A 14,316-nucleotide genomic window follows, 5' to 3' on the forward strand; every position below is an offset into this window, starting at 1 on the left:
ATAAAAGAAAATAAGACACAAGAAAAAAAAGAAGAAAAGAAAAAAACAAACAAAAAACTCCTGGTGACTTAGTAAAGAATATTCTTGGAAAATATGCATTTCTGGGGGGCCTATCAATTGGAGTACAAAATAAAACTAGAGGGAAAGAAAAGCTTCTATGACTTATGAACTTTGTCACATCTATTTTCCCATGATAATTATAGGAATTTCAGAAATGCAAAACAATTTATTTCCACTCGCAGAAGACAACCACTGTTAACATTTTTTTGCTTCCATCCAGGTTTTTATTTTTTCTAAGCACATAATTTTGTTTTAATGAAACTGTTAAACACTACATGTTTGACTTTACATTTTTTTCAGATTTCTTATCCAATTTAATCACATTTGCTTATCTTTAGTATCATCATGGTTTTCTTTTCAATTGAGTAGGCCTTAGTAAAGCTTGGCCATATTTTTATATTTGTTTACACTCTGTCGTTTTCTTACAACTGACTTTTTTTGTGAACTTAAATGAATTAGTATTTTATATTTATTGTATTTTAAAAGTTGCATCAATATTTTTTTTGTATTATACTTTTTTGACATAATGCATATATTTGTCATATGTTATTGAAACTAAAAAAGATAAAAGAAAAAAATAGTTTAAAATCCTCCCTAGGGAGTTCCTGTCAGTGGCTCAGCAGTAACAACCCCAACTAGTATCCAAGAGGATGTCAGGAAAAAAAAAAAAAAAAAATGGTCCAAGAGGATGTGGGTTTAAGCCTTGACCTCGCTCAGTGTGTCAAGGATCCATAGCATTGCCGTGAGCTCTAGTGTAGGTCAAAGTTGTGGCTTGGATCTCACTTTGCTGTGGCTGTGGCTTACGTCAGGCAGCTACAGCTCTGATTCGACCCCTAGAATGGGAACTTACATATGCCGGGGGTGCAGCCCTAAAAAAAAAAGAGACCCCCAAAAAATCCTCCATAAAGTGCTTTATTTTTAATTTATTCTTGTTGAGATTAAAAGTTGTTATAATCTATTTATATAAGTGTGGTGACTGAAAATAAATAATGATAATATGTATCTTTTTAAATCAAAATATACCACTGTTAAGAACTTATATAAGAATATAGCAGGATAATTATATAAAACACTTTATCTTTACAAGTCATAAAAGGGCTGAATATGTCTGCAAATCTATTCACTATAGCAATGAAAGCACAGATCATTAGTTTATTAAAGTATGATATATACATACTATAAAATACTAGTCAGGTATTAAAGCATATACAGATAAATATGTAATAATAATAAATATGTATAAGTAATATTATTTATATAGAGCTTACTTTATAACAGGCAAGTTCTAAGGACTTTAATTAAAATAACTCATTTAATCCTCACAATAACAACAGGAGGTAGGACTATTTTATCACTGAGATTACACTGCTTCTAAGAAGGGATCTAGGATTCTAAACTTGTGGTTAAAATTCTGTTGCACCAGAGTCCATGCTTTTAACCCCATTGGTATACTGGAAAAATACTCATGTTGTAGTTATACTTTTGATTGGAAAAAATAAGGAAAAAATATGATCTAATGTTAGATTATATGAATATAAATACAGAGAAAGAGGGAAGAAAGAGAGAAAGGAAGGGGGTAAGCAAGGAAGAGGGTAGGGGGTGAGAAAGGGATACATGATTTAATTTTTAAAGTTTTTAAAGATGTTCACCAAAAATTAATGGTAGAGACATACGGAGGGTAGAATTTATCCTGATTTGTACTTTATGTTTAGCTGCCTTAATGGAATTTTGGATGACTCTTCCATAAGAGCAGCTGTACCAATTTAAAGTCCACTAATCAACTATATGGATATGAATGGTTCCAGACAGAAAGAGGGAAAGGATTCCCTAGGAACGAATCTAAACTCAGGATTCAGCACTAACTGGTAGCTTGTGATAATGCTTTTCAAACACTAGACAGATGCCTAGATAGAATTTCCAGTTCCGCAGAGGCTATGGCTAATGAACCTTAAGGTTTGCATAAAAAGTCAGTTTTTATAATTCTATTTTGTTTCTCTTTCCTGGGATTTGTTTCACCTCATGGTTTTGGGCCGAATAGTGTCTTTCCAAAATTCATGTGTTGAAGTCCTAACTCCTGGTATCCAAAATGGAACTGTGATGATCAATTTACAAGCCAAATTGATGGGCTACAGCATGCCCCCAAAGCCGGTAAAACATTATTTCTGAGTGTATCTGTCTGTGGGTGTTTCCAAAGGAGATTAGCATTCAAATCAGAAGGCGGAGTAAAGATGACCCTCAGTAGTACATGCAGGTGTCACCCAATCCGCTGATGGCCTGCATAGAACAAAGTGGTAAGGAAAGGAAAATTTGCTCTCTGTGTGAGCTGGGAAATTCATCTTTCCCTGTCATCATCAGCACTCCTGGACTTTGTGCCTTCAGTCTCAGACTAAATTACACCACCAGCTTTCCTGCGTCAAGCTTTTAGATGGCAGATTGTGGGATTTCTCAGCCGCTATAATCACATGAGCCAATCATTCATAATCTCTTTCTATAAATTCATATGTATCTTATTACTTCTTAGACTCTGGAGAATCCTAATACAGTAGCCACATTTGGAGATCAGGTCTTTAAAGTTAAAATGAGGCCATTAGCCTGAACCACAATTCCAATGCGATGGATGTCCTAAAAAAAGACAAAGATAAAGACCAGGGAGGTGCACACACAGGGAAGACCATGTGAACCAAGTGAAGAGGCAAGAGGGTTGTCAGATAGAAGCAAGGAGAGTGGCCTCAGAGTACCCAACCCTGCTTGGCACTTTGATCTTCGACTTCCAGTTTCCAAAGCTGTGAAAAAATAAATTTCTGTTCTTCAGGCTAATCTGTCTGTGGTATTTTGTTATGAAAGCCCTAACACATTAATGAGCTCATTAATGGCATTAAAGTTCCTTGAGGATGATTCTTCATCTCCTTTGTCCTATAGAACATGTCATTGGACTAAAAACACCTTATACACCCTAGCTGATAAAATTCAGTTCCAGAGGCATCGTTCTCAAAGTATGATCTCCAGACCACCATCATCAGCATCACCTGGACACTTTGAAATGCACATTTTTTTAGCCCTAAGGCACTACTCAAACAGAAACTCCTGGGGCATAGTAATCTGTTTCATCAAGCCCTCCAAGTGACCTGATCACATTAAAGTTTGAGAAAAATGGAGTTCCTGTTGTGGCTCAGTGGATAACGAATCTGACTAGGAACCATTAGGTTTTGGGTTTGATCCCTGGCCTTGCACAGTGGGTTAAGGATTGGGTGTTGATGTGAGCTGTGGTTTAGGTTGCAGACGCAGCTCAGATCTTGTATTGCTGTGGCTGTGGCATAGGCCAGAGGCTACAGCTCCAATTAGACCTCTAGCCTGGGAACTTCCTTATGCCATGGGTGCTGCCCTAGAAAAGACAAATAAATAAATAAATAAATAAATAAATAAATAAATAAATAAAATTACAAAAATTAAAAGTTTGAGAAAAGTGTTTCAGATGTACTGAACTGAGACCAGGCAGCTGACATACATGAGTGATGCGGCCCAGGTGTAAGTCAACAGGAAGTGTCTGGCATCTTGGCAAACTCTAAAAGGCGTATAATCCCCCTGGAGTCAAAGCCAGCTAATGCAGCTTGTTACTATAGAATGGTCTTTTCTTTTCTTTTTTTAACGTAAGAAAGCAGAATAGATTTGTAAATCGACATTTCATGAATTTTAAATGTTAGTAGCCAATTCTGATCATTGTTAACCAATCAAATAAACCACGTTTGCAGGATAGTTTCATCCTTGGTAAGCTCTAATTAATAATAAAGGAGTTTGGAAGAGAGAAGTGTGATAAAGCTTTCATGTCCTTTTTTTTTTTAATGCATATGGTTTCTTGCTATGAGACTCAAAGGGAAGAGGAAATTGAAATTAGCTTTTTTTTATTCTCCTCCTCATGGTGATTTTCATATCCATTGGAATAGAGATTTCAATAGACTGTGTGAATATACCTCCTCACTCTGAAAATGTGCAGTTTTAAAGTTTACAGTATTCTTTGTTCAGTGCTCTTAATATCCCAGGCAGGGGTTTGGATTTGGGTTCATTTACATACAAGGCAGGCATCTTTCAAGTGGACACAGGTCTGTTTCCTGAGCCCTTGTTGCTCTGAGCGGCACCCCCGTCGCCATCTGTGACTTCCATGTGGGGATTTAAAGATGGAGATGTGCTGACCGGGACAATTTCTTCTTCACTGACCATCTGCCACAGGTGCTGAAAATCCAGGTGCCCACCACACTCAATCTTCAGATGAAAGGTTGGATTAATTGCCATGAGTTTCTTATTAAACTGTTGTGCCCACTGTTTAAATGCCACTTTCCATGGCAGAAACTTACCTAGGTTTTTTGGCTTCCTCTGTTTGCTTGTTTGAAGGAATTTTTTTTCCCCACTATTTAAAAAAGAGGGAATGTACATGTAAATGTATGACTGAGCCCCTTTGCTGTGCAGCAGAAATTGACAGAACATTGTAAATCAATTATAATAAAAAAAAAAGAATCTTGGAGTTCCCGTTGTGGCTCAGTGGTTAATGAATCCGACTAAGAACCATGAGGTTGCGGGTTCGATCCTTAGCCTTACTCAGTGGGTTAAGGACACGGCATTGCCGTGAGCTGTGGTGTGGGTCACAGACGTGGTTCAGATCCCGCATTTCTGTGGCTCTGGTGTAGGCCAGTGGCTACAGCTCCAATTAGACCCCTAGCAAGGAAACCTCCATATGCCGTGGGTGCGGCCCTGGAAAAGACAACAAAAAAAAGAAGCAAAAAAAAATCTTAAAAAAAATAAAAATGAAGACAGAGAGGAAGAAAATAAACATTTTATTAACTTCTTGATGGTTATAAACTAGGAATATTGGCAAGTGCCCTAAAGAGCTATCCCCACCTCAACCCCAATTTCCCACCCCAGGACTAAAGTTGAGAGCTTAAAGATCATGTTTTCTGCTGGCAACTCTACTGTAAATGATGATTATTGTTGGAAGGGCATGACATGAAGTCACTTAAAGTAAAGGATAAAAAGTACAGGTTATTGACTAAAGCTAAAGAAATAATTACCAGAATCCCAAAATATTTAAACTCGAAGGGTTAAAATATGACCATTTTTTTAAATCAGTTAAATCATTTATTCAGTTCTTCATTTTGGGAAATGATTTTGCTGTAATCTAAGTGATTGACTGTATTTAGAAACATGATTATATTATTAAAATTAGTTTTATTGTAGTATAGTTGATTCACAATTCTGTATTAACAAAGTTGTGTTCAGCACAGTGAATCAATCATACTTACATCCATTCTTTTTCCCATATAGGTTTTTATAAACTATTGAGCAGATTTTCCTGTGCTCTACATTAGGTTCTCATTAGTCATCTACTTCATACAGTGGTGTGTAGATATTATTCCCACAAGAAATATGACTACATTTTTAAACAATCTTAATTAAAGTAGACACAGGGAAAGGAATTATGACCTATAAGATAAAGATGAAAATATTAACTTGAGAGGCTAAATTTCAGTTCAAAATATGACAGAGTTAGAATTCATACTCTCCCCTGTCTTAACTCAAATAATAAAAATACTGCTACTAACAATAGCCTGTTCTCCACATAATTAACTCATACATTTCTGAAGACACAAATCCTATAGAGTCAAATAATTTTGGATCATCTATAACTTTATTAACACTCTACCTGTCTCATCAATTGACTTAAGACTCAAACATGTTCTGCTATAAATATTCCTTATGTGATTAGAAGGGAAATTACCCTTCTTTGGATTGTTTACCATTTTCCCCTTCCTTCTAATTCCAATATGTTTTTTAAAACTCCTGTACCTCCTCATTTTCTTCACAGCTCCCAGACTTGGTTCTTAGGCATTCTGTTTTATTTTCATCAGATTGCTATTGTATATGAGGAAGGGAGTTAAGATTAACAATCTAAGCGTGTATCAGATGAGAAAGAAAACAGTCTTTCAATTTAACAGTGCCTCAAACTATAACCTCTACAAGAAAATCAAACTCTCTTCTCTGAAGTTTGATGGTGTATTTTCTATGGATTTTTATAAGAAATCATCTTTTTCTATGATGTTTGTTGTATTTTCAAAGTTTCTGTTATTTTCTCAATTTCTGTTAACCTGAGATCAGGCTGTTCCACCTTATAAAAGAAGAGTAAGTCTCACCAAAAGAGCTGAAATGGAGAAGGCATATATACATATTTTATATATGTATCTATCATATATGTATATTACACAATATATGAACTATATATTCTATATAAACTACATATATTAATATATATACTTATGATCTCACACTATATGGTTAAAAGAATATCCTAATTCTATTTCAGATCAAATTTCAAAGAATTAGATATTTCTTCGTCAGGTCTGTCTGCATCAATAAAGACTTTCAGTGATGCTTCACAAAGGTGTGCACTTCCTCTAAAATGGCCCTGATGTTCTCTGAAAGAAAAGGAAAGGAAATTTGCTTATGGTTTAAGACAAGAGTTATAATAAATAGCTGTTTATGCGCAACTTTATTTTTTGGACAAATTTCCATCCAGATGCAAGGCAGAATTACATAATCAAACTAAGGAATTTTGAGACTTCTTGGGTGGCATCCTACTGCAACTTATTCTCAAGGAAAACCACCTCTACCACTGCATTTATGTCTCAAGAGTGCAGGTTCCTACTTAGGTCAAGCCTACTTTTTAAGAAAACAAACAGCGTTTTATAATGTCTTTGGCTCATTTTCATAATAATGTGACAAATATTTGTTGAGCTGAATCTTGAAGACACAGAAGACTGCCACACTATCTCCAAACCTAAATTCACCCAGGAAATTCTAATTGTGACAGTCATATGGATTTATTTGCATTTTAATGAAATTGGTTTAGTTGGTTTATATGCATCCCAACTGGCATGAAACTGGTTCAGTTATAATTAGCCTTGACCAAATTAAAAAAAAAAAAAAACACTTATATTATGGGTTAGACTAACTGCAATATTGATCAGAATATTCTGCTCTCAAAGACTGCACATTGACCTACATTATCTCCATCTGCCTTTATAAACAGATTTTTTTTCAGTGCCTAAAATTATTTTCATCACTCTATGTGAATCACTAGATCAGTTTTCACATAGAAGGCATCAACTAGTAAAATCTCAACTATGTTATTTACCTACCGTGTAACTTAGCCATGATTACCTTTCATCAATGACTATAATTTATGTCTTTTAATTTTCCTTCACACTAAACATTGGCAAAAACATACAAGAATTCTATATTCTAAGTATATTTTTAGAAAGTCCTATAAGGGCATGTTTGTTTATATCAGAGAAACAAGACATAGCATAGCATGACAACTTTAGGGATATGATGATCTGAGTGGAGCCATCAATTGACACACACTTGACCTGATTTATAATTCTTACAGCTTCTTAAGGCCACGGAGGCAACATCACAGGGGAATGTACCTCTATACCCATTATCCTCACTACCTCCTATCCTACTCTTTTAGTCCTATTTCATTTAGGCATGGTTCTCATCCCCAGAGCCCTCCATTAAGTTATCACAGTAAAAATGAGGACCTAGTCTACTGTCTCCTATTTTCCTTAGACTTCTTACTAAGATTGGAGGAAATGAATAACTATAAATCAAAAAGTAAAACTAGACCTTGTTTTCCACATCTCCAATTCTCCAGGATGTACTGGTACTTTCCATTGCTGAAATATAAGAATCCTGAAGAGGAAATCAGTCTCTAGAACCAGCAGAATCACATGTTATATATATTCTAAACTTTTATATCTCAGGCAACAAAAAGATCTTTTTATTTCATTTTCCCAGACACGGTGGTAATTGAATAGATCTTCAATGTTTAATCCTTAAGAAAAAAGATAATACTTTCATGTCTTTCATTCAGCATATATATATTTTTTTCTGTACAAAATCTGTGATCTTCAAATATAGGTTTTCAGTATTCCTTTAAGCAGTCTTTTTGATGTTCATCAATTTATGACTATTCTGACTTCTTTCTTCTCCTTCAGGTCATGAAGTTTCATCTTTTTAAATTAAGGGTCACCAGAGAACACTCAGCAGTTCTTAGAAAGGGTTTATGGTTTACTCACGCAGAAAAGCCGTACGTAGATTTTGATGTTTTAAGAAGTTATGTGGCAGCCTCAGCCTCTGGCTTCTCTCAGTGGAGTCATTATAAAAAGCAAATTCAAACTTATAAATTGTGAGCCTTAGCCTTTTTGTCACCACAGTTCACTGCACCCACTTCTCTTCCAGGAGAATGTCTTAGACGACAGAGAACCCCCTTCTTCCATGGGCATATCTCATACATTCTGGGTCATAAAGCCAAGGTGGAAATACTGCCCACTGTTTTGGCTAATAGTTAAGTACATTCACCTCTGTTTCATCTCAGTTTACTTTGATCTATCTCATCCTTTATATTCAAAAGATTAGCCTTACCAGATGTGTTGGTCCTTTGAAGTATTAATTTGGCGAGGATACAGTTCCCAGTATTCAACCAAATGCGAATCTGGGTTTTTCTGTGAGCATATTTTGCAGCAATAATTAAAACACATTATCATCTATGTTAAAATAGGAAGACCATGCTAGATAATTCAGATAGTCTTGTTCAAACCAGTTGAAGGGTCTTAAGAACAGATATGGAGCTTCCCTGATTAAGAAATATTGTCTACTGACTAGAGCTTCAGCCTATGCTCAAGAGTTGTAGTCTACCTTTCCTGATGGCCTGTCCTGCAAATTTCAGATGTGTCTGGTCAGGCCAGACAGTCACATAAGCCAATTTCTTGCAATAAAAAACTAATGTAAAGTTGTTTTTTTTTTTTTTTTTTTTTTTTTTAGTAAAAGAGAAAACATTATATCGAGAGGGCAGAATTTCTTTTCTTCACAGAATTTAAAATATAACAGTAGAAAAATATTAAACACACTCTCACTACCTGCAGTTCTATTAGTTTTCTATTACTGCTTTAAAGAATTACCAAAAAATTAGTGAATAAAAACAATACAAATTTACATTCTTCCAGTTTTGAAGGTCAGAAGTCTGAAACAGGCCTTACTGAGATAAAATTAGGGTATCCAGATGGTTGTGTTTCTTCTGGAGTCTCTCAGAGAAAAATCCAATTTCCTACCTTTTCCGGTTGTTACACGCTTCCTGATTTCCTTGGCTTTTTGTGGCCCCTTCCTTAATTCTCAAAGTCAGCAGTGTAACATCTTCAAATTTCTCTCTCACTGTGATTCTTTGTCTCCCTCTTCCTTATAAGGTCACTTGTGATTATACTGGGTCCAACCAGATAACCAAGGATGACCTTCCCATCTCAGAGTCAGCTTACTAGCAAACAGTTTCATCTGCCATCTTAATTTCCCTTTACCATGAAGCCTAAAATATTGAGAGCTTCCTGGGATTGGAACTCAGACAGTTTTGAGGGGTTGTTATTTTTTCTTTTTGTAGCATCATTTATGGTACTTGCATTCCTATTACTAATATTGGATTCTTTCATGCTTCCATCTGTCCTGCGCTCTAACGCAGTATCTCTTTCCATTAATGTAAATGCCTTGATCCAGTGTCTACTTGTTGTTGTTGTTGTTTTTCCCAATACCTATCCAAGTGATGATTATTCTTAAACTTGTTCCTTGATAAAGCCACCAGTTTAATACTGACTTAATCTCTTTTTTATCTTTCCTCTAATTATAACTTGGATCTCATTTTACCCTGAATCCATACTTTAAAACTTGTCTTAAAATGTTCTTTCCCCTTTCTCCTCCTTTTCTAAAATTTCCATCATTCTTTAAACATGGTTACCATGCCTATAAATCACCCCTTTGATACATGCCACTTTCCTTCCCTCTCAAAATTTCTTTAAAAATTTCTTTACTTATTCATTACAATTTTTTTTATCCTTGCTTACATTACAATACTGGAATCATTATGAAACTACTGTTGTTAAGTTTTCAGAAGACCAAGAGGAAAAAAAGCAAAAAAAGGAAAGGAATAGAAACAGCAAATTCTGAGTGATTTGCGTGCTTGTTGGTTACCAGTCTCTGCAAATGTCCAGGTATACATCAGCTCTCTGTGTTTCTTTGAGGACTAGGAGGACAACTAGTCAAACTGCCACAAGCACTAGTTAAGAACATAAACAGTAAAGAGTAAAATAAAGCACTTTTGGACTAAGATTTGACTCCTTTCCCTGTCTCTTCTACTTACAGTAGAATTATTTGGTGGCTATTGTCTTTGCCTACTTCAGAGTTGCTTTGAGAACTTGAGCTATCTACATAAATAAAACACATGCAATTACAATTGCAAATAACTTAATACAGAACAAAAATAAAACTGATGGTCAGAGATATAAATGCTATGAATCTTCATTAAATTAAATTTTAGGAATGCTATTATCTAAAAATGGAAGTATTGAGATATTGAGGTTTTGAGAAAAATAGTTTGGAAATAATACATGTGTTTATTATTGATTAAATACAAGTGACTCAACATTTCAAGAATTCAAATAAAATCAATCTGCTTTTCACTCTCCTATGTGTAGGAGCAGTCACTGTTTTTTTCTAAGTTTGAAATTTCAAGTTATAGGGAAAAAATAGCTCTAATTCACTTTTGAGATTTGACATTTGACATATTTATCATACTCCTTTCAAGTATGATATTTATTTACTTTTTCATTCCATGAAAATAAAATAATATAAATATAACTTTATATACAGATTGAAAATTATTAAGAAAATTGTAATGCTCTTTACTTTTGAAAGGTAATTTGACATAAATTGAAGATTGCCATTCAAAAAATTACCTTCTAAATTGTTTGTTCCCTAATACCAGTATTCAGGAAAACTGATAGCTACAATTTCATATGTAGTCTGACATTGAGTATAAACATCAGAGTCCTTGGGTAGCTTATGAAAATGCATTAGAGTAAGAATATTAATGACATTAGATGCCACTAGTTTTTTGGTGTCTTTCATGCATATGACTCCATATGTTAGGACAAATATAACATTTGACATTTACTACAAATGTCTAGGGATATTTATAAAGGATAAATAAAATTAGAAACAATATTCTAGGCCTAATTTTTGTTGAAACTGATAGCAGGAGAGTCAATGCCTAAAAAATGATTGATTAAGTGAAATAAATCTTTTTATATGCTCTTATAGGCTTACTGTAGCTGATTTACATTAAAATCAAAATAGAATAGTAGAGGTAGAAAGTGCAATAGGAGTTCCCGCCGTGGCACAGCAGAAAGGAATTCGACTAAGAACCATGTAGAAGATGTAGTTTGAGTTTAACTTTAAAAATACATTTTAGCCCACTCTCTAATCTACATAATTTAAATAATTCACACTGGAATGTATGACACATGGTATAATTTTAATGAATTATTTTCTAAAAAGAATATTTTATTTATGATGTTAAGAGAACATTGAATTCCCAAAAAGGGAATCTTAGGAGTTGTTCATGATTCAAGTAAATTGCTTCCCCATGTTTTCTTGATTTTGCCTTAATAACAAATTATGTCTAAATTAAAATTTACTATTACTTTTTGAAGTTATATGAAATTTAGAAATATTTCCAGAATTTAGAAATTCAGAGTTTTATTTGAGTGGAAGGGTGTTAAATATTCACTAACATGGTATTTAGTTTACTAGATGCATGAGTATTTTAAATAATTACTAGATATTTCCCTGGATAGTGTACATACCTCATCTCTTTTTCAGAGCAGATAATTGGGATAGGTTTCCATGTTTTCTGAATTTTCATCTAGTTTTTACATTATTTTTCCTCAATAGTCAACAGCTGTGTTTATTGTTCCGGTAGTATGCATAATTCCTTCAAGACTATCGCAAATCATTGATTTTTATAATTTTAATTATACTATTTTATTTTACTATTATTATTATCATTTGTCTTTTTAGGTCCGTAGCTGCGGCATATGGCGGTTCCCATGCTAGGGGTGGAATCAGAGCCGTAGCTGCCTGCCTACATCACAGCCACAGCAACGCTGGATCCAAGCCACGTCTGTGACCTACACCTCAGCTCACCGCAACGCCAGATCCTTAACCCACTGAGCGAGGCCAGGAATCAAACTTGTGCCCTCATGGATGCTAGTCAGATTCATTTCTGCTGAGCCACGATGGGAACTCCTTACCATTATTTTTAATTACTTTCATGATGAGTTTAATGAGATGGCATTTTTATCTTAGCCACTAACTAGTTGTCTGATGTTATCTAAAAGTATATAGCAACACTATTTTTTTTAATTTCAGCAAATTTAACTACCCCCAAATTAAAATTAATTCATTTATTCAATAAATCAATATTTATTTATTTTCATAACATGCACACTTCTACTGTGTTCTAGCTGTAGGGACAGTAATCGAAGAAGACAGAGTCCTTGCTCACATGAAGTTCTCATTTGAAAAGAGGAAATGCACAAGAGTATATAAACATACGTAAACAAAACTTCTGACTTTATCTCAGGCTACTGCACTTCTTAGGCACCGCCTTTCAAGGCACAGTCGATATTCTTATATTCTTGGTACATTTCAAGCTTATTCTATGTTAAATTTTTCATTAGTTGGGGGCATAGAACCAAATACTCTACATGAAACACTCTTCTAAGAATTTGAATATCGGAAATGATACTTTCTCAGAGAGTCTCCCAGCTTTCCAACTCCCCACCCCCAAATTTATCACTTTCTAATCTTTTTCAGAACATGGAGCACTGACTTATTATGTATGTAAAGCTTGCAAAAATGATTTCTATACAAATATATTTAATGTTTGTAGTATTTATATGCAATTGTGTTTCAAAGAGCATTTATTTCCTTATTCCTATATTTGCTTATTTTCCTACTTTCATCCCAGTAATTCATAAGATTCTGGAGAGCTGGGACAATTTATCTGATTTCAATCCTTAATCTACCATGTATCACCAGACGATTGATTAATCTTCACCACAGGATCCGATATAGTGAATATTAGCTTTTTCTCCCAACTATTCATTAAGCTGGTCCTACTAGATTATGAGATCATCTGCAACACCAGTTGTTCCTAATGTACAGGACATATACTGATGGTGATAACAGTGATTTCTCTATGATGTGATGGCTAATAATAGGTGGAATAAAGCATTCTCTCTTCAGCACAGAGAAAGAGTAGGAGCAAAGGAAGCCACAAGTATCACGACTCCAAGGACTAACAGCCCCCTCCCCTGGTGGCATTGGATGACAGGATAGGGGAAGACTGGGTCACAGTGGTGAGCAGAAGAAGAGGATATCTTACATCATGTGTCAGGCATCTAGAAATAACAGAATTGGAGGACATTGGGCAGATTCGCTTAAAAAAATTCTTCAAAGAAAACCTTTTGAACAGAATATATACTGCATTTTGTTTAGAAATATATTCTACATATTTTCAGTTGTACCTTAACCTCTTCCATCTTTATACAAAAATTAGTGACATATTAAAATAATACATATTTTTTGTCTGAAACTTGTTTTACCCTGAACTACACTGATTAATAATAATTTTAATATTCTTACTGAAGAACATATTAATAGCTACATTTTTATGTAGATAGAAAAACATATTTTATTTATTTTATAATGGAGTTTCTCTGTAGATAGATTACATTATATATATTAAAATGGAATATTATAATACGCATATATAGTATAATGTATATACTGACATATTTCAATTTTTTAAATTATATATAAGTATTATATTATTTCTAAATTCTAATTATTCTAAATTTTATATATAAATATATATACATATACACACAAGTGCTTGACTTATGCTTATCTAAAGGAAAAATATTCTAGCATAAGAAGAGAGATACATTTTAATAGACATATTAAGAACAGTATATTAGAGTTCCCTGGTGATCCGTGATGACTCAGCAGGATAAAGATGGCATTCTCACTGCAGAGTGATTATGACTATACTTTATTTGTTAGCCAAATTTAGAAGCCAGTTCTTGTATATGATGCTATTCTGTATATCTACAGTTTCTGTATACATGTAAAAATAAAACTTTTCAAAATTTTATTCTATTTAATAACTTAGACTTTCTTCCTTCTATTGAATTTCATTTTAATTAAATACTTTAGTTTTAATAACATTAAAATATTAAATAATAGTATAGGAGCTATGAATATTTCATATTAGAAGTAATAAAATGTCATGTGTTCCCTTGAGAAAATGTAGTTTTAATT

This window comes from Sus scrofa, chromosome 16 (genome assembly GCF_000003025.6).
Source record: "Sus scrofa isolate TJ Tabasco breed Duroc chromosome 16, Sscrofa11.1, whole genome shotgun sequence".
Classification (NCBI taxonomy): Eukaryota; Metazoa; Chordata; class Mammalia; order Artiodactyla; family Suidae; genus Sus; species Sus scrofa.